The following is a 27,775-nucleotide window of genomic DNA, read 5'->3' as shown; positions in this document are numbered from 1 at the left end:
GTAAAAATCTTTTTACACCTAGGGATCTCTTCTGTGAAGGGGTGGGATTTAGCTGCTTGTCAGGTTTGTCGGGGTATTTACGTCGAGGGGTTACAAGTGCCTATAGTTCATCAGAGCATTCACGATTAAAGTACTTGTAGAACAGGCAGAGGCAGAGGGATGCAATATTTCATCGATGGGGCAGAGGCTGAAGCCTAGATGACAGTTCAGGACCTATTAGGTTGACGACTCTCTTTTGAACCCTGTTCAGGAGTGAGAGAAGTAGCAGATGCACCAGTCCAAATGTGACAATAGTACCCCATAGATGAGCGAATGATGGCCTTATAAAGGTACAGGATACTTTCAGGCACAAGTAGTTTTCTAGCACGGTAGAGAGAGTTCGCAGCAGCCTTGGCAATGCTCTCAATATATCTATTCCAGTTCATGTTCCCTGTGAACGTTAGGCTGAAGAGTTAAAACGAAATACTTTCAGGTAATGTGTTTTTGGCCATTGCTATTCAACCAACAAAAAATTCTAGGAAATGTCTCACAGATTAAAGCATAAGGAGTTTTAAAATCTTGAAACATAGGAAATTTTAATTGATGTGTAATGATTTAATAAATTTTAATGCAAATCTCAAGTATTCGAATTTCCAGTTTGCGTACAAAAAGTATCATTTTACTAATGATAGTCTTGAAATCTTGCACACAGTTAGCCAACGGTTAAATCCTTTGTGAAAACGAAACTGCCCACTTGTTTCTCTTTGCTATCTCTCTAACCCGTACAATCTTTGATCTCTGGCCACGTGCTACAGCCCCGCAAGGAAGAAAGGTAGAATTATGCCCAAAACTAATTTTTCAAATATCATTTAAAGAGACATAAAAGTCTAAGACCGCCGCTGGTTAAAATACGGAATTCACGAACGTTAAATTCGACATGTCGGATATATTGAGAAAAGTGAAACTCAACCGAGTTTCAATCTCTGTTTCATCCTTTTCTTATAATCATAAGAAAACACTTACCACCACGTGTGCAAAGAATGCCTCTTTCTCCCTCCTATACCCCTAACACAAAATGGAACTTCCCTGAACAGAGCATCTTTCGCAGAAATTCTCGTGGAACTCGTTACTACTTGATCGATTCTGTTCAAGTTACAACATTGTCATCTTTAAATACAATATCAATATAATTCATTATTAAATTGAATTCATTCCATTCATTATTTCTATTTCTCTCATAATATTATCCAGACACCTGATAATTTATCCATATCATTAACGTTTATCCTAGAGTTGCTTTTTAATGGAAGACACTCCTAACAAGCCACTTTATGTAAAGTAGCTAAAAGCTATTTCAAGGTTAAAACCTAGATAAATATAAAATGAATAGATTCTGATGCAGAAAACCGCAATTCTTCCCACTTTGTCAGAAACATCGTCCATGGAATGTGAGGATTAAAGGACAAAAGTAAGCGAGAGTAAAAAAGCTGCCAAAAGTAAACCCAAGGTTCACTTTCTACTCACCTTAAGACTTAAAGGCTTGATAACCGTCAACTCATTAATAAAGAAAAATATAATTAAATACTACTGCACTATGAACTATCAATATCCTAAAATGTCAGTAACTTACGTTGCAATTCATAAATGTAGCTTTCAATTAAGCCGGTGTTCTTGTTGAAATTACGGTTGAGATTGCTAATGAAGAGCGAATGTTTTTCTTAGATCGTTTTTCCATTATGATTGTTTTCAAGTTTTCCCACTCCGTATGAGGTAAACGAACGCCATCGAACATTAATATTGATGACAATGGCTTCCTTGGACTTAGAGTTTGTTTCTCGGTGGGAAGTGCACGTTTAATTCAATAAACAATATCTATCTTAATTTCCAAATCTCCCCGAAAACTCCTTCGAACCATCTCGTTAATTGCTTTAAATGGTATTACTTTTATTAATAGATATCCTTCATCTCACTTGAAACCTACGAGATATTTCGTTTATCTTATATCGGATATCCGCTATATCTAATTAAGAATCGTGTAAGATCCTAATGCGGAGTCTTTGACTGGATTGCAATAAATCACACCTACTTAGTCGAACTAATAGAAATCGGACGAATGCGTTTCCGGTTGAAGAGGCCTTAAGTAATTAGTAAAGTTTTTCATTGAATTTTAACGAGACACTCGTTTAATGAGGAAAACACATTTAGTACAGCCAATTCTTGGCAAGTTTCTAAAACTCTGCAATACATTGGAGCTTGTAAAACGATACCAAGTGGTGTTGTAAATTAGATGTGCTTATTAACTATCATATGCAAACGAATGATCGCGATTATTGAATGTAGTCATCTTAAAACGATAGAACCAGTATAACAAAACGATTGATTTGTTACTAACTTACTAAGGGCAGAGTTAGAAATAACGTTTAGTTTTAATGCAGATAAAATCCAGAAATATATATATATATATATATATATATATATATATATATATATATATATATATTCGAGCGGAGGCATTTGGACGATGTCAAAGCATCATTAATTCATTGCCCACACAGCAGCAGCCGTATAGCGCAATGGTGAGAAACCTCGACTGTCATTTGGGCGGTCAGGTTTCGATCCTGGCTTGAGGCAGTTGCCTGTCTAACCGCACTAATGAGCTGTAAAACAGTACTGTATGTCGATGACATATATATATATATATATATATATATATATATATATATATATATATAAGGATCTCTCTTTCACCGACCAATGGGAGAACAACTATTATACTGATCCTAGCCCAAAGTTGTCTGTTTTGTAAAACATTAACCATGTTGCAACTTAGTTAATGGTAATATAGATGCTTCCTAACTAAATACAAGCTACCTTACTGCTTGTTTTTATTGGAGGGGAGGTTGTACATATCCACAAATGTAGTAGTACTATGAAATTCATCCATTAGGATTTAAACTTGGCTATGCCGATTTCATAGTTTGCGTTGTTCGTTATTATACCAACTCGGAACCTTTACTTTTGGCGAACTCTCCGTTTGTTAAGATTGAGGGGAAGTTTAAAAATGTAATAAACTTGAACGTAAATGAGCTATGAATTATTCAGGTGATGAATTGGTTGAATTAAATAGGGCCTATGAGACGCCTTGGCGTAGATATTATTCACGGTATAGAAGATTGACAATTATATTAATCCTTCATAAGCACAACATTTCTTTATCAATCTTTTTCAGTTTCCATGATTGTAGTTTTTGCGAGTTAGTGTCCGCATTCGAGGGGTTTCCTTAGGATTTAAGCCGTTTTCATCATTAACGTCCACTGTATAATCTTAGTTTTTCTGTTTGATTCGAATTTCTTCTAGTCTTTTTTTTCCAAGATTTTTGACACGGTCCCTAGTGCTCATACAATTATTGGTATTATATTAATTTTATGTTCCACATTTTTTAGTTCTCTAGCAATTTCCATGTATTTGTTGTTTTGTTTTCATCTCTGTGACTTTCGCCATGGAATTTGCTTGGATGGTAATGATCACCTTAGTTTTTAAACGAGAATATAAAGTGGATCTGGACTTTAGGCAACTTCGTAAATCTTGCTTCCCTTTGTCATTTAGTCCTCTCATACCATGAGCGATGTTTCTAAGAAAGTATGAAGAATGGCTGCTTTCTCGGTCAGAATCCTATCGTTTCTTAGCTTTGAGGTGGTACTTTTAGCTCCTTAGCTCAAGCGGATCCATACTCTGTCTCAAGCGATTTTTAATTAAAAATATATATATATACTCTACAGAGTATTCATTTTATTTGCTTTAGCTTATTTTCTTAAGATTTGATTAAAACGTATTAAACGAGAGTAAATATAACATCGATTAAGATTATGATATTGGTGGCGAGCTGTTTAAAGCACTTGCTACTAGAATATGGCGAAAGAACAGAAATAAAAACTACGATAACCACGAAGTAATTATTTCAACGACTTGTTTCTATATCGTCGCCAAAAATTAATTTTGAAAACGCCATTTTTGCATTACGTCAAGGCAGCAAAAATCAATTTGAAACCAACCACAATTTGCAATCGAATTTTGGATGATGACAAAATGATTTCTACGACATTCTAATATTTTTCATGGTTAACGAGGATATTTATATTATTCCTAAAAAGATTGCTTCTTGCAAAAAAAAAAAAATAAATAAAGACTATAATATTCACGATTGCGTTGCTAGTTCATGATTAGTGCTGGACAAGATGGCGATTTAGTTTGTCTACAAAGATGGATTGCTGTTTCTAACATTAAAACAGTTTGGAAGATACATAGTTTGAATAGTTTGGATTTGAAGAAAGAATTGTTTTACTTGAAATTACCAGTGTTTTTTATATACATTGTTATATATTGATTTATTCATTTTTTTCATATTGTTATAGATTAATTTATTCATTTTTTTATATTGTTATATATTGATTTATTCATTTTTTTCATATTGTTATAGATTGATTTATTCATTTTTTTCATATTGTTATATATTGATTTATTCATTTTTTTCATATTGTTATATATTGATTTATTCATTTTTTTTATATTGTTATATATTGATTTATTCATTTTTTTATATTGTTATATATTGAGTTACTCATTTTTTTTCATATTGTTATAGATTGATTTATTCATTTTTTTATATTGTTATATATTGAGTTATTCATTTTTTTTATATTGTTATAGATTGATTTATTCATTTTTTTATATTGTTATAGATTGAGTTATTCATTTTTTATATTGTTATAGATTGATTTATTCATTTTTTTATATTGTTATAGATTGATTTATTCATTTTTTTATATTGTTATAGATTGATTTATTCATTTTTTTTATATTGTTATAGATTGAGTTATTCATTTTTTTTATATTGTTATAGATTGAGTTATTCATTTTTTTCATATTGTTATAGATTGATTTATTCATTTTTTTATATTGTTATAGATTGATTTATTCATTTTTTTATATTGTTATATATTGAGTTATTCATTTTTTTTCATATTGTTATAGATTGAGTTATTCATTTTTTTATATTGTTATATATTGAGTTATTCATTTTTTTTATATTGTTATAGATTGATTTATTCATTTTTTTATATTGTTATATATTGAGTTATTCATTTTTTTTTCATATTGTTATAGATTGAGTTATTCATTTTTTTATATTGTTATATATTGAGTTATTCATTTTTTTATATTGTTATAGATTGATTTATTCATTTTTTATATTGTTATATATTGATTTATTCATTTTTTTTATATTGTTATAGATTGATTTATTCATTTTTTTATATTGTTATAGATTGAGTTATTCATTTTTTTTATATTGTTATAGATTGAGTTATTCATTTTTTTCATATTGTTATAGATTGATTTATTCATTTTTTTATATTGTTATAGATTGATTTATTCATTTTTTTATATTGTTATATATTGAGTTATTCATTTTTTTTCATATTGTTATAGATTGAGTTATTCATTTTTTTTTATATTGTTATAGATTGATTTATTCATTTTTTTATATTGTTATATATTGAGTTATTCATTTTTTTTCATATTGTTATAGATTGAGTTATTCATTTTTTTTTATATTGTTATAGATTGATTTATTCATTTTTTTATATTGTTATAGATTGATTTATTCATTTTTTTATATTGTTATAGATTGATTTATTCATTTTTTTATATTGTTATATATTGAGTTATTCATTTTTTTTATATTGTTATAGATTGAGTTATTCATTTTTTTTCATATTGTTATAGATTGAGTTATTCATTTTTTTTCATATTGTTATAGATTGAGTTATTCATTTTTTTATATTGTTATAGATTGAGTTATTCATTTTTTTTATATTGTTATAGATTGAGTTATTCATTTTTTTTCATATTGTTATAGATTGAGTTATTCATTTTTTTTATATTGTTATAGATTGAGTTATTCATTTTTTTATATTGTTATAGATTGAGTTATTCATTTTTTTTATATTGTTATAGATTGAGTTATTCATTTTTTTTTATATTGTTATAGATTGAGTTATTCATTTTTTTTATATTGTTATAGATTGAGTTATTCATTTTTTTTTATATTGTTATAGATTGAGTTATTCATTTTTTTTTATATTGTTATAGATTGATTTATTCATTTTATAGAAAATCCTTACCCTGTATCTCGTGTCCTAATTTAACACCAACGACTTAATACGTTCCTGAACTATAAGGTTAATGTTTAAAAGTCGCGGCGAGAGAAGAACGCGAGAAATTTCTTTAAATACATAAAATGACTATTTGGTTGTTCTTGTTAAATAGTAATTCATATTATTAATAGCAAAACCTATCAAAATAGCGGTCATTTCGACTGAAAATTCATGTTTAGATTGTAAGATATACACGGCATCAGGTTAAATTCGGTTGCCATTCTGTTTTAATTTAATGCGTATAATGTTGACAAAATGATTTTTAACGGAAATAATTTTTCATTTATTAACAATATAAAACAAAAACAAAACCACTTTTCATTTATTAACAATATAAAACAGCAACAAAACCACTTGTCGACGCAGATTTTTTTCGCGTTCTTTTGACCGCGACCGTTAAACATTGCCAATACACGTATTCGCCATTCATTATGAAAGGATTGTATGTTTAACATCGATATATATCTATAGCCTTCATTCAATCTTGAGACAGTAGATAACCACTGTAATAAGAACAGCACGTGCAATTGTGAAGCAAGTGTTACGCAATCTTAACCACACTTCTGAATTAGTACTGCTTGATTTCAGTGGCAAAAGAAGTCCAGAACCACTCGAAACAATGTTGAAATGAGCGGAGAGCACATGTAACAACTGCTATTCCTAAATGGTCACCCATTTAGTGCTAACCAGGCGTAGCTTAACTTGGAGATTAAACGGGAATCGGTGTATTAACGCTATCAAGTATATATATATATATATATATATATATATATATATATATATATATATACACCTATTGTAACGCGATTAATTAACACAAAATGTTATTTTAAGCATAAATACGGGAGATAAATATACGGGTTCATACCTTACCTCCAATACTATTAGTGTGTAAATACCTACAGCAGATCAGATAAGACTTTAATTTGACGTAACCAAGCTCGTCGTCTGCGGCAGTACTCATCACGCCTATCGAAGTTTTAGTACCTAACAAATTTATGGGCGTCTGTTTTAGGCTTACACAGACCATTAGACTTTCAGCGATCAACAGCGAGACGGATGTCCATCCTTGAAACCTTTGCAAATTGCAAATGATATGATCTATTTGAGAAACAGTTTATGAACAAATAATTTAACGATATGAACTTGTCAACTGTCGTTCGTGCGATTTAATCCCATTAGATCATTTTTGGGGGGATATGTAAAGACCCATGTCTACGCTTATGAATCAGATACAATTGACCACTTGAAAGAAACACTACGCGCAATGTTACCGAAACACAGCCTAATTTAATGAGCACAGTTTGTGAAAATTGAACGTCTAGATTGCGCTACATACGCGTGAACCGCAGGGTCATATACCTGGAATTGTATTTAAATTATAAATGTCAATAATAAATCTTTGGAATAGATCACATCCATGTAAAAAAAAAACAACTTTCTAGGATATTTTTTGATTTAAAGTTCGCCACCTCTAAATAAAAGCACCATATTATATATATATATAAGTAAAGAATACACATGATTTCGTTCATATTATTAGGATTAAATAATAAAAGAAACAGATTCCTGTCATATATATTAACTAGCAGGGGTCCCGTAGTTACCCGATTGTAAAGTACGTTTAATATATTTTATTTATTATATTTATTCTTATAGAGCCAATCATTTATTGATTATTATATTGTACCCAATATATAATAGTGATTTCCAAAAGTAAAAGAACATATAACTCGAGTCCCATAAACTAAGATCGAAACCAAAACATTTAGGGCCCAACCTTTGTCGCTACCGTTAGATGGATAAGAAATAGGTAATAAAGAACCATCTTTAACACACCCACATATATAAGTCGACTGCCAAGTTCCAATATTTTTGAATTTTGAACTATTAGCGGCTATTTTTATCGGCAAAACATCCATAAAATGCACGGTCCACAAAAAATGCAATCATTTAACCCACCTCGCATTGCTCTGTGGCATTGCCTCTCGCGAGAGATACAGTTTGAAACAATTGATACACACATAACGTTTCTAGATTATATTTAGAAGACAAAGAAAACGTATTGTCTTTGCGTTGAAACAATGCAAGCAAGAAATCGAATACACAAACGTAATTTTCAATGTTCAACTATCAGATATGAGCTAGAACTTGGAATCGTATTATTTTATTTTAAGCGTTATAATTAAACGAATTTCAAGTTCATCTCATTTAGTTCGAATTTATTGTAGTAGCCATCATAGATGTCGTACACTCATTTTTTTACTTGTTATCAAGTACAAACATCGAACGACATGCGGATCGAAACATAGCGATAAATAATCTAAATCCTTAATTTGAATATCTATAACTGTTTTAGATAATGTGCATCTTAATGTAATTATTGTTATTAGCATCATTGTTTCTTTTGTATGTTGGAGGCGCCAGCGAAACGGAAGGTTTACTATTTTATTTCAACAAACTCATTTACTTTGTACTGTAACAATAAACGGCACAAAGCCAAAAGAACAGTAGGGGAATTGATATAATTTACTTTTAATCCTAATATACTCCTTGATATAATACATGGGTTTTATAATATACAGAAAATATTGTACTTTTTTTCAATTATCTGCTAAAATTACAAGTTAAATCCTTATTGCTATCAACAGAAATTTAAATATAACGAATATGCCTCCATTTTAAAATCGCAACGGCCGCAACGCTTCAATGCGCATTAAAATGGAATTAAAACAAAAAGGATGCGAACGATACGACGGAATTCGATCTTGCAACTATTTAAAATAATGGTGCTCCTAATGATAAAATCGACGAATCGATTTTGAAAAATATGATGCTTTAAGCATCAATACTTAATCTCCATGTCGAAAATAGTAAGATATTAAAAAATTACAAAAATTCATCAAGTAGAAAATGTTTTATAGTTATAAGTAATTTTGACAGGAAATTGGGGGAAATTGCATCTCCCTAGATGTGAACACCTTGAAAATTGCGAATACAGAAATACTTATCTCCCTTTTCGCAACTTTAATGACCGACGATTATTTTAGCCGATAGCGATATAATTTTTTTACTAAAATACAATAGCACCTGTTCTACTTTGAATTTTCGTAATTTTTGGATATATTACTATTTTCGACACAAGTAAATAATGTTATTTTGACTTAAAACCACGTATTTAAAAAATCGATCCGTCGAATATCTTAAGCACCAACATAATTTTTGGTACTTCTGCAGTTTACTAAGCGTGCAAAAATAACGTTATTTAGCAACCCATTCTTAAGAGGAGTGGAGGTTGTTAATGGTTCTGTACATTTACATAATTTTAGAATTAAAAAAAATACCTTTAAAATTGAATTTAACTTGATAATCTTTTCTAAAAATTAACTGGGTCAGTAAACTGCAGAAGTACTTTTTATTATGATATAGATAATTGAATTAGACAGTCCAGTAAATTAATGAATTGTATCGTTTAACAACATTATAATTTTGATTATGATAATTTTTATGTTTTCGCTGATAAAAAATAAATTCAGTTAAACTGATTTAGTCATTAAGTGGATAATAGTCTTTGTGCGAAACCAATCTAATCTTCATAAATAAGATTTAAGGAAATAAAAAAAACACGAGTAATAAAGAGATTGGTAAAAAAAGTTGATTACGTTTTATTTTCTGTTCAGAGTTTTGAGAATGAAGGCGAATAATTAGAACAGTGTGGCTAAAATTTAAGGCAACTTTTAGTTTCTTTTTTCCAGGTGTGTTTTACGTTTGGTTAAGAAACAATAACAGAGTGTCGTTTAGTAGAGGTAGGACAAACACTAATAGGTCGAATATAGAAGAGCGAGGTGGTGGTGGTGGTGAAAGAACAAGGCTATGGTCAACAGCATCCACCCCAGCTTTCTTTTGTAAGTGAAAGCCGTGCGCACAGGTGAGAGGAAACATCCAGGCGAACAACCAGTTAGGCTTTCTTATCTGGGTCAACGCGTAGATTCATTTAAAAAAGTAGAAAACTCCAACGACCATTTACTATTCAGAAAAAAGGAAAAACGAATTCGTATTGAAAAGGTTTTTTTCCCATACATTTACGCACGCACGACTTGCGCTGTTTTTCTTTCCATATAAAAATGCTTGTGAGTTTTAATTTTTACCCAACATGAAATCCGATCGACTAAGGTTAACAAGTAAAGAATATTTGGTCATTTTTTTTTCAATAGACAACAAAAAAGTTTGAGTAAATATAGAAAACAAAAAACAAATGAATATTTTAACAAAGTTAACCTTCTACATGTCTGGATGATTTCTTTGAAATTTTGACTAATTTTAAAACATTTATTTACATTAAACGGAAACAATAGTTAATTCAGCGTTAGAATGTAAAAGAAAAGGTGATTTCTTGACAGCAAATTTTACCCTCGATAATCGCTCAAAAATCGAAAATTTAACTAAGTATTGGTTAAACATTACATTTTCGTACGATTGATGATATGTATTGGATGCGTTCCTACCAGAATTTTGGTTCATTTTCGAGAGGTCCAAGGACTACAAAATACACATTTTTTTTTCGCTCTAATGACACTACTTTTATTTCAAAAGTAAATAACCGCTTTAAAATAAGTTAAAACATACACACACTTATCCATGTAGGTAGAATAACTTATCTTGCCTTTGGTAACATTTATTTGTTGTATATTTATATTTCACATCTATTATTTTGTTCTGTTAGCTATAGTAAAAATAAAAGCGAATATTTCAACCAAATTTTTATTTCGCCGATCTTACATTTTTTTTCTGGCGCTCGTACCGTACACAATATAATAGTGATCCCCCCCCTCCTTCAAAAATGGGAGTTATATTTTTATAGCCAAGAACGACCACCACACATTTAACAAACCACATTGTGCCCAATCCATTTTTGAAAGAAATGCAAACCGAAAAAATATATTAATGTAGGTAATATTCTTAGCACGAGAAATTTAAATAAAATATATGGTTTAGTAGTTTTGCGACATATCAACCCGTTCCACATTATTTTAAGCTGAAACAATATTGTACATTGTTCATTTCGCGAGTGTTATTTTGTACATAAGCTTGGAAACGGTCTCACATCTTGTTCGGTTTGGCAAATAAAACTTTTCGCATTACTTAATATCGAAACAAAACTTATATAGATTAACTGTACGTATAACTGTAACCATGAAACAGCGTTGTTTTATACCTTTTCGATAAAATGAGTTCGTCCTTAAATAGTCGCAGATTCAAAGACCCGAACACGACGTCGCTGATTTCATAGTCTTCACCACTATACGTTAGACCAATGACGACCTATTAGTTATAAATGAATGCTTTATGTAGTCAGTTTTTTTTTCTAACCGCGAGGGTTAAGTGTTTTTATGAGCACTGAGGATGGCCTCTTCAAGAAAATATCATGATTTGTCTATTTCAAACATTATCTATCTTAGCAAAGATATGATTGTGAAGGCTGAAACAATTGTATGTAAAAACTGGTTATTCTTTATATTTGCTAAGATTTACGTAATATTAAGATATTCCTTATTATCCATTCTACATTACTGAGCTTCCACAAAAGACTTGTGATAACATAAATACTTTGTACATTGATACTATACAAAGTTTGAAATATCAATCAAAAATTACTATTTAACATTGTTTACATATTCAATCACATCTGAAGGATTCAGACTTGAAAGAATCACATAATGAAAAACGATTCATTTTTATAAGATTTACTGGCTTTTGTTTTTCAAAAGTTTAGACACAAGATCTGGTTTTAAGATGGGGGGGGGGCGGGAACAGCTTCTCTACTCTCGCCCAAAATGGATTGGGACAAAAAAATGTCTCCGTTTAAAAGCATTTCTTCTAATCTAACCGAAAACAAATATCAAAGCCAGCAGCAACAGAATCTGATCACATTCCAAGGAACAATTTTTCTAGTCGGAATCTATCCACGTAACAATTAACGTTTGCTACTTCTGACATTTCTAGCTCCTTACATCAAGTGGCTTCATATCTCGTTTGAAGCAATTTCCATAGTAAAAATTGGACATAGTTTATTCCATTAATTAGTAATCCTCTTATTATATTCTTCATCTTTTAACTGAAAATCATTCCATTAACTCTAATCCATTCGCGTGATCTTTGATCTTGATAAGTAGTTGGTACGAAAAAAAAAAAAAAAAAAAAAAAATAGAAACGACATCTTGACCGAAATGTCATATCAATGACGTGTACATGCTTGGTTAATATTATATCTGAACAATATTCAGATAATATTCTCAACTGATATAAAAAGAATATTTGTGCCATTGTTATCATGCATCACTATAAATGGAGTAATGTTAACTATATAACAGGGATACACATGGGTTATTAAGTTGATTATAAAATATACAAATCGGAAATAGTTATTAGGTTGTTTTATTGAGAAAAACGTCACCCATCTTGTCTGAACTTGAATGCTAGCCACCAAAACCCGTTTGAAGTAGTTTTTCTTCTTGCAAAAAGGGATTAGGAGAGAAAAAAAAACTTTAATAATCTCAAGGAGAAAACAACAACACATTTGGTTATTTCTATTTGATTAAAAAAAATGTAATAGTTTAAGTATCAACTCTGGCTATTCTTTCGAGAGTGCTGCTACAGAGATTATACAAAACTCTGAAAAGAAGTAGAAAACTTTCAAAGAGTGAAAGGAAAATCAATAGCGGCTTCTGCGTTATTCAAAACTTTTTAGTTTTCGACCTAATTCTTTTTATAATAAAAAATTAGCGTATTTCCACAATATCAATCAGAATATTTAGCAAAAGAGAAAAAATGTATCCGCTCAATCTGTCCGTTGTTTTGAACCCCGCACACAGCGAGAAAAAAATCCTATTTAAAAACAAAAAAACAAATGACAAACTATCGGGGATATTTTCAGTATAGTAATGTATAGAGTAAACACGGTTATTGGTGATTATTCAAAGTGAAAATGGTAGACAAATGGCGAATGTAACGAACAGTAATTTGGATAAATGAGTAAAAATTAATCAGTTTAAGACTGAGATGGACACAAGATGGTTTCCGAACCTATCAATGCCCACTTTCGTTGGCCTTGTGCTTAATTTGCAAATTATTATTTTTTTTATTTTATTTGCACATATAGAAGTCTAAGTTTTCTCCTCACACAAAGACTTGCTCCATTTTTATTTTAATCCCAATCCAGAAAGCCTTTATTTGGCGAGATGGATGTCTCCATATTATAAACTGGCCTTGTGCCTAACATTGCCTGCGTAGGGAAGTAAATGATGATCAACTCATAATCTAGATCAATGCAACTTTTAATAGTAACTATTCATAAAGCCAATTGTGTTACACTTCACAAAATTGGGGACAAAAAAGAAAAGCGGACCTTGCGCAGAATAGCAAAGGAAATTCCAGTATTTACGGAGATTCCTAACTTAAGATTAGGAGCATGATTAAGAGTGTTGGAACCATGACTTAACGTTAGTGGTAGGGCTTTAAAGAAAATGAATCCGTTAAATTTGTCGTACGCTATACTGCAAAAGTAAAAAAGCGTATCCTTTGTTTTTTTTTCATATATTTAAAATTTCAAAATCGCATTTTACTCCCAATCCAGATTTAAATATAGTCTATAACAAATTTATATAATTATATTTACATTTTATTTGTTTTACGATATATGAAGTATTCTGAATTATTTTATATAAAAATAGGCGTATATTTTATACGATTAATTGGACACAAATTGTTATTTTTATCTCGAGCTGGGAGAATTGGGAGGTTCATACCTTTCTCAAACATAAGTAAACATAAATAGATCCGTTAGCCGATCACAAAGTCAGAGATTGTATCCATTTATAACCAAAATAAAAATAGATATTCATTTTTTTATTGCTTGTATAACAACTATATTATTATAGCTTTAATTTATATTCGATTTATGCGACTCATATTTTAATTTTACAGTTCGGGAAATTAGACTCGGCTTTCAGTAAAGAACAATGCAATTCATGTTAATGAATTTAATAATTTTCTTCAAATCGTGAAATAAATAAATTTTACGCTTTCTTTTTATTTAAGAGATTATTTTTTCAACTTTATTTTTAATCCTAATCGAAAGGGTAGATTTTTGTCCATTTGTTATATTTTTTTTTTATTTCTTGCTATGGGGCAGTTTTTAGGGTACATAAGTAAAATATGAAGCGCGATATTTTCTAGATAGAATTTTTAAGTTAAATTATTTTTTTTTATCATAGCTTTAGTTCATTTAAGTAAAAGTACAGAATAGGGTGCTAATGCAGAGAGTGATCCGCGCTATTTTTGAAATTGTATTTCCAAGTTTAATTAAAGTTTTATGATATATATATTATTCCTCAATTGGATTTTTTTTTTATTTTGAGATGAGCATTATATGTTAATTTTATTTTTATTTCGGACTATTAGTCTCATCTTTAAGTTTTATGATGTTTTTTTTTTATTCAATTGTAAGGTTGAAGCATAGAATAGGTACAAAACACCCTCCCCATGTTAAAAATGGCCTTTTAAATAATAACGTTATTATTTACGTCCGGATCACTCTCTGCACTAGTACCCAGAATAGTTAACAATAACCCTACCCTCACTTTTAAAAATAGGTGTTAAATAATAATTCCGTACGACTCGTAACCTGCATGATTATAGATTTTGAGTTCGTGGCTTTCAAATCGTGAATTGGTTCGACAATTTCCGGTTTGTTCCGTAAATCACAATCGGAAACATTCAGGCCGGTACGGGTTACTTGATATAGAAGTAAACACCGATTTTTTTTCTTTTTTGAAATTTGTGAAAAAGTTTTGTTCTCTCTCTTCTTTCGGTATGAATTCAACTAGAAGGTAAATCCGCTCATGTGCGAGAAAAAGAAAAAGAAAGGATTTAGAATAGAATGGGGCTGAGTAAGGGAACATTGTGGAGAGGGGGCACAAAGTTGTGTAGTAGTGACATGTTTGGTACTACACCTAGTAGCTTCAACGCTAGCCTGTAGAGGAGAAGGGGAAGGGTCCCTTTAAAACGGTGTATAAAGAAATGTGTTTAAAGCTTAAGGCAACTAAATGATAAATACTAAATTTACAAAAAGGTAAGGTCGCCCCCCCCAAAAAAAAGCACTAGAACGATGATGATGGTAGGGGTGCTTCTCGTCTTTGTGGCCTGTCGTTGCAGACGCTAAGTAGTAATTTTAATGTATTGTACGTTCATACATAGTAGTTTCGTCGTTATAAATCAGCGGTAAACACTGGAAGTTTCTTTAATAAAGAAATTCACTTTGATGAGTGATTTGTTGCCGGCCTAAATACAACAAGATAGATTTACAGGCAGCGCGTCGGTAAAGTTGTCACGTGACAATTAGAGGTTATTCTTCCACGTAAAAAATGGGAGTTTCGTTGGAATTGAGCAGCGTTTTTACTTATTGCAAACGAAACCGGACCCCCCCCCCCTTAAAACCCCGTACAGAAAAGGTGTATATAGGTTAAAGCTAAAAGATCATATACACACGAGTAATATAATTGTATGTATCCACATACAAATTTATAATAGGATATATATATATATATATATATATATATATATATATATATATATATATATATATATATCGATTTTCAGCATCTAGATACTACCTAGTCATACTCGTGTATTGTATGTTAACTAAACTAAATTAAATAGATACTTCCGCGTTTCATTATTATGGGGGATTAATTACTAAGACACACACACATTATATATATATATATATATATATATATATATATATATATATATATATATATATAGAGAGAGAGAGAGAGAGAGAGAGAGAGTCATCCAGCATCCACATACAGTACTGATGAGCTGCTTTAAGCCAGGATCGAAACCCGACCGCTCAAATGACAGTCAAGGCTTCTCACCATTGTGCTATACGGCTGCTGCAGTGCTGCTGTGAGGGTAATGAAATTAACGGTGTTTTTGACATCGTCCAAATATATATATATATATATATATATATATATACACACACACACACACACAGATTCTTAGATTCAATTGGTTAGAGCTCCTGACTGTCAAAGCGATGGTTGTAGGTTCGATCCACGGCTTGGGAAAGGTGCTAATCTAGCCGTACTGATGAATTGTGATACGAGACATTACTGTATGTCGATGACACACACACACCAGCATGTGTATATATAATTTGGCAGATTATAAATATTGGCATATGAAGTTTTAAATATTATAATTCAGTTCCGAAAATAAACATTTAACGGATTTAAATTTTAATTAAGGCATACATTTTAAGCTCTTTTTTTTAAATATAGCCTTTCAACCATTCAGCTTATTCTAATCTGTTGTATTTAAATATATTATCGACGACACAAAAGATTTTGTTTAAAATAAATGTATCAATTGATCTCCTGTGGATATCTTTGTTTTAATTCTAGAACTTCATCCGTTCCTCAGAAATATTCATTTACACGAGTAAATATTACTCTTATAAAATGGCATTATTTCCACCCAACATTATGTACATACATACACACGTATACATTTTTAAATAAAAAGCAAGTCAAGTACTCAAGTAGAGTTTAAAATATATAATTTAAATATTCAGAGTTTACTAAAAAAAGTTTTTATTTATACAATTGTTTCTGCCCATTACAGACAAAACAACGCACAGTTAGTATTAGTTCCTTGCTTTCTGTTCAGATATAAGTTTAATTTGAATTTATATCAAGATGCAACGTATAATATGAATATGGCTAGCAGTGAAAATTTCTTTAGTGCACACCGAAAATTACGGGAAATCAACGAATAGAATTTTAGGTGCTAATGCAACTGATCCGCGTATTTCCAAGTTTAATGTTTTTTTATTCAATTGTAAGGTTAAAATGCAGAATAGGTACAAACCACCCTCATGTTAAGAATGGCTTTTAAAATAATAACGTTATTTCAGCACGGATCAATAAGTGCACGAGTACCGAATTTTAATACAACAAAATTTACTATTCGTACTCCACGAATTGCAAACGACATTCGTGTAAAACCTACACGTCGTATATTATTTCTCCCCCCCCCCCCAAATGAAGACACTGCACGATTTTGTATCTTGGAGTTCGTTGACTCCGAATAGTCAACTAATTATATTTTATAAAAATTCTATTCACTTATCTTACATTAAAAATACATCCAAAAGTTTATCTGTGATCTGACATATTTAATTTGCATCAAAATATTTTTGTTTTGATAAACAGAAGTGTTTCTGTTTGTTTTCTGCATTAATAAAACTATCGCCGAAGACATTTTGTTTATATGTATGTGTGTTTCTCGCAGATGCGTAAATTCGACCAACGCATACCGAATTATTTACTGCCAAGCGAATATTTAAATAAAAAAATGAAAAAGGGTGCCTGTACAGTTTTGCGGACAATTATAATTTTTGGATACGATTTTCAATCTAAATTCAGTTTTTACAGTGTTTTGTTTATGAAATTGTTAGTTTACAGTACAGAATAGTGAAAAAAAAATGTTAATTGCTTTCTAAATAATAAGGTTAATATTAGCACGGTCCGTAAACTGCACAAGTAGTAATAAGGGAAAAGTAAAAGAATTTAAAATTTAAAAAAAAAAAAAAAAAAAAAAATTGTAAATATTACTATATTTTAAATTATTTCTCTGTTCACTTCTTCCGTGCGACGCCGGATAAATACAGTGAGTAAATATAAGTGTACGGACTTTACAAGCCGTAGTTATTTTATTTTATTTTTTTCTCGGGTGGTAAAAATTTTAAATAATATCTTTAAAAATGAAATAAGATGAAAAAAAAAAAAAAAAAAAAAAAAAAAAAAAAAAAAAAAAAAAAACAAATCCAGACGTACATTTCTTTGTAAAAAGGTTGAAATTTTATTCACCTGGCGAAATACTAAAAAAAAAAAAAAAAAAAAAAAATTCAAGAACGCAGTGTGGACCTCTAATAAAATTATTTGTCTATTGAACGATTTTAAACGGCAGTGCAATCAGTTGCGAAAACACCGTTTCCACATACTTCTACTTGTAGCGAAATACTGCAGCTACGAATTCAACCACGTTTCTATCGCAGACAGCTCTTGGAACCATTCGCGTAAACGGTACCCGAGCAAAAATTCCATATTCTTCTGAACCATCAATAATAGTTTAGATTCAGCGACAAATATAACAGTTGTAGGTTAAATATTTAAAAAAAAAAAAAAAGAGGGATATAGTTTAAGGAGAGAAACGACGCCACCTACGCTCGCTAAATTTTCGCTATATCAAAAAGCCGACAACAGCTGGTTTACCTGATAAGCGACGACACTCAGAACCACAGGTAAATAAAATCGCCTTCACTTAATAGTCGAGAAATAAGGTAGAAAAGAACCGGTTTTCTTTTGCATTGGTGCTTTTCGCACACACATCTCAAACATTGATGACAGTTTGTTATTCAGGAAAATAAAACTGATTGGGTAGTAAATCTATGGTGTGTACAAGACGTGGATACGTGTTGCTGCGTAGAATCACGTTCTTTGCGTAAACAAGTAGCGAGCGTATGCATGCGTGTATAGTGTGTGTCGTGTGTGTGATAATAGAAGAATAGTTTCAGAATAGGAAATGACCAGAGTGCACAACTGCACAAGTATAAGAGCATAAATGTTTTTTATTAAAAAAGCGGTACTCATTACAGTGCACTTACTGATTCTTGCTGAAATAATAACGTTATTTAAAAAGCCATTCTTAACATGGGGAGGGGAGGTTTTTTTTGTACCTATTCTGTACTTTAACCTTACAATTGAATAAAAATAAACCCATGAAACTTTAATTAAACTTGGAAATATGATTTAAAAAATAGCGCGGATCACTGATCAGTAAATGTATTAGCACCAAAACAGCTTATACATTAATAATTTGATTGTCAATTTATTAATTAAACTGTCGGTGCACAAAAATACTGGGAAATCAGATCGCGGGGCGAATATATCAAATAAATGATCGATCACACACACATAAAGTTTACAAGTAAAAAGCTACTATAAACTTACAGCGAATATAGTAACCACTTAATATTTATATTTTGAGTATCCTGTCGAACAATAAATTCTTGTAAATTATAATTTATAGTCTTAAATCGTATGTACCGGTGTTTTGTTTCTTAATTTCATTCATCCAGAGGAAGTCTCGCAATAAAGACAAGCGTTGATGAACACAACTTGGTTTGGCCCTTTTCATTTTTCTCTCTCCTATATATATATATGTGTGTGTGTGTGTGTCTGTACCGTTTTATATGGCTTGTTGCACTTTATTTTAGCAATTATATAATATATATATATATATATATATATATATATATATGGGTGTTTATTAAAGCAAAGAAAAACAATTAAGCACAGAAATAAATAAAAATGAAGTATAAAATGTAAAAATAAAATAAAATAATAAAAAAAAACAAATATGTAACAGTTTCATTCTAATCAACGAACATCTTTGGAAAAAACCCCCCAAAAAACTTTCACCTTTTCCGAAGACGTTACGTTCGTTGATCCGAACGAAAAACTCACATTTTATTTCTTTCTGTGCTTTGTTTTACCTTTCTTTCATACAGTGACTGTATACGTTTAATTTGAGGATATATCGTCTATTTCATGATTGCCTACCCATCTACTGAAAAAAAAAAAATGAATAAAAAAAAAAAAATGAATAAAAAAAAAAAAAAAGATTTCATTCGCATTTTGATTAGGAACAGAGTGCAGTCTGTGTTGATGCTTAGTCTAAGTTGTCCTTCGTCAGTGAACGAAAAATTCTTCTAGAGTTTTATTTTTGTTCCAATCCTGAATGCTTTTGTGGGGTGCTGAATGTTCCTCACATTTAAAACTGGCCGTGTGTCTGATTTTGTCTTCATGGTTAGGCAAGTAATTAAAACTTTCTTAGTTTGGTCGATGTCTGCAGACATGGTAAAAATATAAGGAGATTGTTCAGCCACCATAAAAGCGAACTGATCTAACACCTGTGCCGACTGTTGTTTCCAATAATGTAGATTTTCTCTTGTGGTTAGGCTGGTAGTCGCTTACAGAGCGAGATTAGGTTTTTATGCAACCGTTTGAAAAAAAGCTTAACACGCTTGGAAACAGTTAAGCAATGACACTAGTCGAACACCCAACATATAATCTCGTTAACGAGGTCTGTCCATGAACAAGGTTAGATGTTCATTTTATAGGGAACAGAAAATAGTCACCTGTTTGAATGTGTGGTTAACCGAGAGAGCGAAATGACATCGAATTTAAGGTCTTCTGTGCGAACTAAGAAATGGACGGATGGATGGATGGATGGATGGGGGGGGGGAGGGGATGATTCGATTATTAAATTAAGTTAAAAATCAACAGAGCCTGTTTCCCTGGATCACAGCTCTTCGGTGCGGCTAGAGTAGCAACTTCCTCAAGTCAGGATTGAAACTCGACCGCTTATATATAATAAAATGAAATACTGTATGCTTCCTGTACACTCTTTCAGCTTGTATCTTTTTTTTTTTTTTTTTTTTTTTTACACAGTGATCACCACTTATCAAGGCCCAGAAGCCACTCAGGGATAAGGGTTATTGCAAGTACATCACGTTAGTGAGGAGATTTTATGAAGTGTTTAATTAGGGGGGCGGTTCATTAGGAATTTGGTAACATTAGACTTGAAGACATCCAAGTTGTAGTCCGGAGGGAAGCAGGCAGACGGAACAGAGTTCCACAGGCGTGCAGTTCTAAGAAAGAAGCTTTGCTCATGAAATCCGCGTTTTGATTTAGGCACAGATATAGAGTGGGGGAAATTTTTATTCCAGTTTCACATAGAAATAATATGTCCGGTTTCGTCTCCTGTAATTGGGTTTCAACCTCTGGAAGGTTGGAACGTAGACCCCTGATATTGGAGAAGGAGACCTGGTAGTAGGGGTCTACGCTGGAAGATGGGGTTCTAGGTTTTACACCATTTAAATTTTAATTTATGTGCTGATATGCAAAGTTTATAATCACCCACATCTATTTTGCTAATAACATGTCCTCCGATAAAATAAGCCATTCTTTGAAAATCCATGGATTAAAGAAAAAAATATTTTAATAATTATCTGTACTCCTTTGTCAAACTAGAAATTTTGTTGTAATTCTAAATAATTTAACTCAATTTCTACACACAATCAAAAACGCTGGTAAAATAAACTGCTTCCCCAGTGTTCGCACTATTATTCGTATAAAAATCATAGAATTATGTCAATTTATTTTTTATATTTAAATTGTCGTTTATGGTGACGCAGAGAAAAAAATTACAATACTTTTCAAGTTAAATTCAATTTTTATGGATTTTTGTTCATTGGATTTTTAGGTAAATAGTATAGAACAGTTTTCAAAAGCCTTTTCACGTTAAGAGGTTTCGGTACTAGTGCACTTATTGATCCGTGCTGAAATAACGTTATTATTTAAAAAGCCATTCTTAACATGAGAAGGGGAGGGTGTTTTTTTTACCTATTCTGTACTTTAACCTTACAATTGAATAAAAAACAAACATATAAAACTTTAATTAAACTTGGAAATACGATTTAAAAAATAGCGTGGATAAGTGCATTAGCACCGAGGTTTCTAAATGATATTTTAGCACGGTCCGTATTCTGCAAAAGTATTAAAACAGAATGTTGAGTTTTGTTCTAGAGCGGCGGATTTCTTTCCAGTTTCATTTCAGGCGACAGGGTTATTTGACCATTTTCTGCTTCCCCTCATTACTTGAGATGGTTTCATCCAGGTACTTAAAAAAAAAAAAAAAAAAAAAAAAGCCACATCTTTTACTCGATAACTTATAACGGGATGAATTTATATTTATATAAAGAGAAATACACATTCGTCTTGTGAAGGAATGATCAATTCACTTTTACGAATCCACGATTAAATGTACAAATTATATGTAAAATCATATATTAAGTTTGACGAAAAAGTGTAGTATCCATTCTGATACTACACTTCTCTTCTTTCTTCGGTAAAATGACGCATCCTTCTAGACTGAGGTAATTCTACTTTTTAAATCTCAATACAGAGTGTTCATTTGTGGTATGATGGGGCTGGATTTTCATCAACATTAAAAGCCGACCTTGTGGGAAATCAAACAGGAATTTGCTGTGCGACAAAATTATAAATCATTTTGTATTTAGTCGAATTACTTTAATATTTACAAAGTTTCGGTTGGTGTAATCTTCGACCTCCAGATGCGTTCTTTCGAACATGGGGAACTTCTAATCGAACAGGAGCATCTGTATATAGAATTGAAGAAGGTGGATGATTACATCGGCCGAAATGTTGTAAATATAGCAAATAAGGTCGTATTGCTATTCGAATAAAACAAATTATGAATCCTCATCTAAATAATTGGAATAAACTATTATTTACATGTCTCCTCACGAGGGGATGTCCAGCCAGCTCCCTCCAAACGGACAGTCTGGATAAGGCGAGAATTAAAAATTGACCCAGACAAGAAGTATCTCTCCTCTGATAGAGAACAAAACAGGTACGATTTGATCACAGCCCAAGAAAATGAGTTATGTGACAAGGAGAAGGAAACAACAACTTAGTGTCCCTAATGATGCCAGGTTAAACGATGCTAGGAAGAAAAGATAACGAGTTACTAAGATGTTATGTACGACATGAAAAGAAACTGGAATCCTGGAGAGATTTCCACCATTCCAGTAATTATAGGAGCAACGGTACTCATGGAAAAGAATAAAAACAAACATACTCGACAAATATAATATGCGAACAAAGTGCAAGATAGACTCAAACAATTGAATGTAAAGGGGTGGTTAAAATCTTAAGATCTCTCGATTAGAATATACGAGATAGCATGTGGATTTCTAGCATCTGGTAGGATTCTGCATCTCCAGCTTAAACAAACCGATGAGAAAATCGCAAAATATAATAAATAAACGGTCACTAGCGACATGGTTGTCCCCCATCCTACAACACTATCCAAAGTTTAAGACATTTTTATAAACTTGAGTATTGTAAGTTTTACGATATGAACCGTCTTCAAAAAAAATTTGATAGCCTTGTGTCGTCTCAATTTCACTTTGCACTGACCGTGTTCGGTCTACCTTAAACAATACCCCCACATAAAAGAACAAGCAACATACAGAAATAGAAAAATAGAGAGATATCGCTGAAAATATTATTTCGTGGCTTCACAGAACACATAATCGACTTCAAAATCTTTTCTGTAACCCCTTTTCTCACAGGCGTTATTTTCATGGTAGGTGCTCGACTCGACTGAGCCCCATTATTCACTGATCTATCCCTCTGCAAGACATCCACAACAACAAATCGTATAAATATAAACACTGTATAGAATCTTCATTATATCCTATGTTTTCATAAAACCAAACAGAACTTCCATGAACAAAGTTTATTTTCAAGAACTTATCTGTAGAATACAATATCCCAGAGCTGCCTCCCAGCTAACTACAACAGTCAAGTTCAATATTTAAAATACTTGTCTAGCCGATTATGTTAATAATCTTAACCATTCTGACCATCGTTTTCAATCCTCTCAAAATGTTGTTCATTGGCAATTTCGGTACTTGTGCAGTTTACGGACCGCAATAGTTCTTAGATAGGATTTTCAAGTGAAATTCTATTTTTAAAGTATCTTTTTAAGTTGTTAGATGAAAATACAGAATAGGACATTTATGTAGATAAGGTACCGTGCTGAAATACTAACGGTCACGAGTCACTCTTAATATGAGGAGAGGGCGTTTTGCAACTTCTGTACTTTCACCTATCAATTTAATAAACAAAAGATACGGTAAAACTTGAATTGAACTTTAAATTACTATTTAAAAAAAATACCTTCTCTGCATAAGTACTCAGAACAGTTAACAACCCCTTTCCCATGTTACGGATGGGTTTCTAAATAAAGTTACTTTTTCAGCACGGTCCGTAAACTGAACAATTGAAAAAAAAATTTTATTTAAAAAAATAAATAAATTCTAACATTACTAAATTGTACAACTACCACACTCCTCACCCTCGAGTGGCCTTTGGGCTTTAATAAGCAGTGACACAGTAGTAATTAAAAACAAAATGGAACTGACAGAGAGCTTCCTTCAGTTTTAACTGGTTTCAGGGAGTTTCTACACAATATAAAGTTTGAAAAGAACGTAATAACATACCACCCCTTCCCTTCGTTCCCTAAAAAGAATTAAAATTAAAGAAAACTGGTGATCGAGAATTCATTGATTTGTTTTAATGTCTGTGCATTTTTCTACAAATGTATTAATATTTTTTTTTAAAACTAATTATCGAGAAATCACCTCAAGTTTCGAACGACAGAAAATACAACGGACAAGCAACACGATCAGTACTTGTAGCCACACCGACTGAAATAAGAAAACATACTGGTTTTATTAACGTTCTTCTGGTTATGCGTGTGTGTTTTGCTTCCTTGCTTGTTGGTATGTTTTTAGTTTCGCAAACAAAACAGAAATCATTTAAAGATGTTCGTTTAACTTTCAAAAACACAGAAAGTACGAGACGAGTAATAAATAAATAAAAAAAGCTGCCAACAACATGAAAATAAAACATGGAAACCAAACATGCTGGGCTTCTTTTTAAATCTTACCGAGTATTTTTGTACATAATCCTTTTAAAATTCACGTAAAACCCGGCAGCACATCTTATACAGGTAAATCCTCGATGGTGTGTGGGTCGCAGGTACCATCCTATTTTCTCCGGGGTAGAATTCCGCAAGGGGAAATTATTTTAAAACAATTTTTTTTAAGTATAGACTATTAAAAGTTTTCAAACATGTGCGCTTTTTATGTGTAGGTTTGCAAGAAAAAGTAACTTTAAAAAAATGTATTCGTGTTGTCGGTCAGCAGGTTTATAATATAGTGACTGTTGTGTTGGGAGATGCTTTTAGGAGTACGATGACAGTATTATGTAGATATGATGTTAATAACACTGTATAGTGTTTTGTTAGTTCATATTTATATTAATTGTGAAACGGTAACAGTGGTTCGTTTTTTGTTTAATTTTTATTTTCTGATATGTGTTTTTACTTTGACCGACACACATGCACAGCGCAAAGATAATATCAACTCATTTATACCTTGGATTCTGTTGATATGATGAAACCAATTCGAACTGTAGGTAAAAACGTCCCGATATTGACTGCCCGCATATCAATAAATTAAAAAAAGAAAAAGAAACAGCGAGCAAGCGAACGATAGTTTAGAAGAAGCAGGTACTCCACACCGTGTTCGAGCAGTTTCTGGTTCTAACCTTTTCCTTTCTCTACTCTCTTCCTCTTTTTCCTCAGCATCAGTCAGTAGTGTATATCTCCGTTCGTTTCCTTTCTCGGGTTTTATTATTCAAATGTTTATATCCAAGTATAACCGTCACCATATTTTTTTTTTATTTACCAAGGACGGTAGAGACGCACAAGCTAATCTACAAGCAAGACCTAACGTTCCTTTTATTTATTTTTTTAAAATTGTTTTATTTAAAAAGAAAAGTACATAAGAACTTCGTCTCTTTTCTTTTTACTTCCTATACAGTCGCTAATTTAACCGAAGGAACGTAGGATATTATTGAAAAGAAGGAAAATATATACATAAAGAGTGTCCCGCGTTAGGCCTGCCTATTCGCGTTGTCAAGTCCCTTCAATAGGGTTAGCTATAGCTAATGAGAGATATGGTGGCTTGCAAGTGCGTGCGGAGATGTTGTCAGACCGGTTGGGTGGTAGTCAGAACTAGGAGACAAGATGGGGGGAGAGGGGTACGCTAGTCAGCCACAGCACATGGAGCCTTGTGTGCGTGTCTATGTGTTATCAGGTTGATATGTGAAGGGGAGAGAGAGAGAGAGAGAGAGAGAGAGAGAGAGAGAGAGAGAGAGAGAGCGTTAAAAGAGGTACGAAGGCCTAGCCGAGACTTGAAACACTGGTAGCCAACCTCACTGAATGCCAATACGTCTTTACGCGTCTTCACGTGAATGCGTATGAAACATGCTGACGACTACGATGGCGACGACGACCAAATTTAGACGTGAGGGAATGTTTTATTTCGATTTCTTTTAATGTTTGAAGATCTTGACAATTAAACATGTGAATACGGTCGTATATGATAATTTCTCTTTTATTTCGCATTAACTTTTTATATGTCTCCCCTTACAAACTTATAAATATAAAATTCTTTAAAGACTTTTTTTTCAAATGTTTATCGAGAAACTTTGTATTTTTTTTTAAAATAAACACTTTTGATTAAAATTGTACACCGTTGTGTAAGAACAAAAGCATTCTCAAATAAAACATTTTTAATAAAATAACGTTTTTAACAATTTAAGGTACTTGTGCAGTTTATGGTCCGCGCATATCTTTAGACAGAATTTTCAAGTTCAAAATTCGTTTAGCTACAGCCACTGTTAAACTGTTTTCATTTCGTCGTATGGGCGCATAAAACTAAAAGACACTTCCACGTACAAAGTTTATTTACAAGTATTTCCCATCTGTTGAATACAATGCCACGAGGCTGCTTCCCACTTGACTACAGCAGTGGTTTTCAAGTTCAATATTAATGTTCTTGTCGAGCCGTTCATTTAAATACAACACTTACCTAGCACAGACAGCGGCTAGGGTTTTTTATTCTCTGCTCTCAAAATCAACAGAGATTAGAACATTCCTGTAATGACCTAATCCATATTAATTGCGGTGTAATGATGGGTTTGTGCATTTCTAGGAGGTCCACTCTTCCAGGCCTTGCATTCTCTCTTTGAGAAAAGGTTAGTTTATTACTAATCGCCCGAGTTGCTCTTACGGAAGAATGCCGACAGAGCTGCTCAGGAACCTTTTGAGTGCCCCTCCTCGGGGGTGCTGATTTCTCAATTCCTTTCCAGCCCTGGTGTCTAAGTTCTTACAGTAAGAGAGAACTAAACAGTTTTAATCCCTCAAGATGTTATTCATCGCCAAATCTAAATACTTGTGCAGTTTACGGACCAGTATATTTTTTAGATAGTATTTTGAAGGGAAATTCAATTTTTATTGTATCTTTTGTTTATTAAATTGTTTAAAGAATAACTTTCTAAATAATAGTTGTTTCACCACGGTCCGGAAACTGCAGAAGTACGCAATTTTATTTGTTTGAATTACTTTTGAAAATTAACAGCTTTAATCACCCAATTTTAGCTTCCTCCTTGTAAAACATCCACAGCGAGAACTCGTCTTACTATCACAAGGAAGAAAAACTTTCCTTTCTTTCTCAGTGCGCTTAGCCTCGACCCGAATTTCTACGAACAGAACTTCTTCGCTAGGAGTTACCGTCTGTGGAACACCACAGCAGGAGTCAGGACTGCTTCTCTGCAGATTGCAACTTAGTCGTCTTTAAATCCAATGTCAATGGATTCCTATTTATAATCCTCCTCACGAGTATTCAAATTGGGCTCCGACGATGATCAACTTTTATCCTCGAGTGACATCCGGCCTTGATAAATGGTGACTCATTAAAAAAAAACAAAAAAAAAACATTTCCTCAATAT

General features: G+C 31.9%; 1 protein-coding gene across 1 annotated transcript in view; it reads right to left on the bottom strand.

Annotated features, from left to right (window-relative positions):
• The window catches only part of LOC145260201 (protein dachsous-like), a 610,187-nt gene extending 584,662 nt beyond the window's left edge, over positions 1-25,525 (bottom strand). The window contains exon 1 of the mRNA XM_080118031.1: positions 24,867-25,525. The gene's annotated coding sequence lies outside the window, so the exon portion shown is untranslated. The remainder of the gene's footprint in view (positions 1-24,866) is intronic.
• Between the last annotated feature and the right edge of the window lie 2,250 nt (positions 25,526-27,775).

The sequence above is a fragment of the Euprymna scolopes genome, chromosome 3 (assembly GCF_053919585.1).
Source record: "Euprymna scolopes isolate OS-2025 chromosome 3, ASM5391958v1, whole genome shotgun sequence".
In the NCBI taxonomy this organism is placed as follows: domain Eukaryota; kingdom Metazoa; phylum Mollusca; class Cephalopoda; order Sepiida; family Sepiolidae; genus Euprymna; species Euprymna scolopes.
The sequence above is the reverse complement of the archived record's forward strand: the minus strand, read 5'-3'. Positions and strand labels throughout refer to the sequence as shown.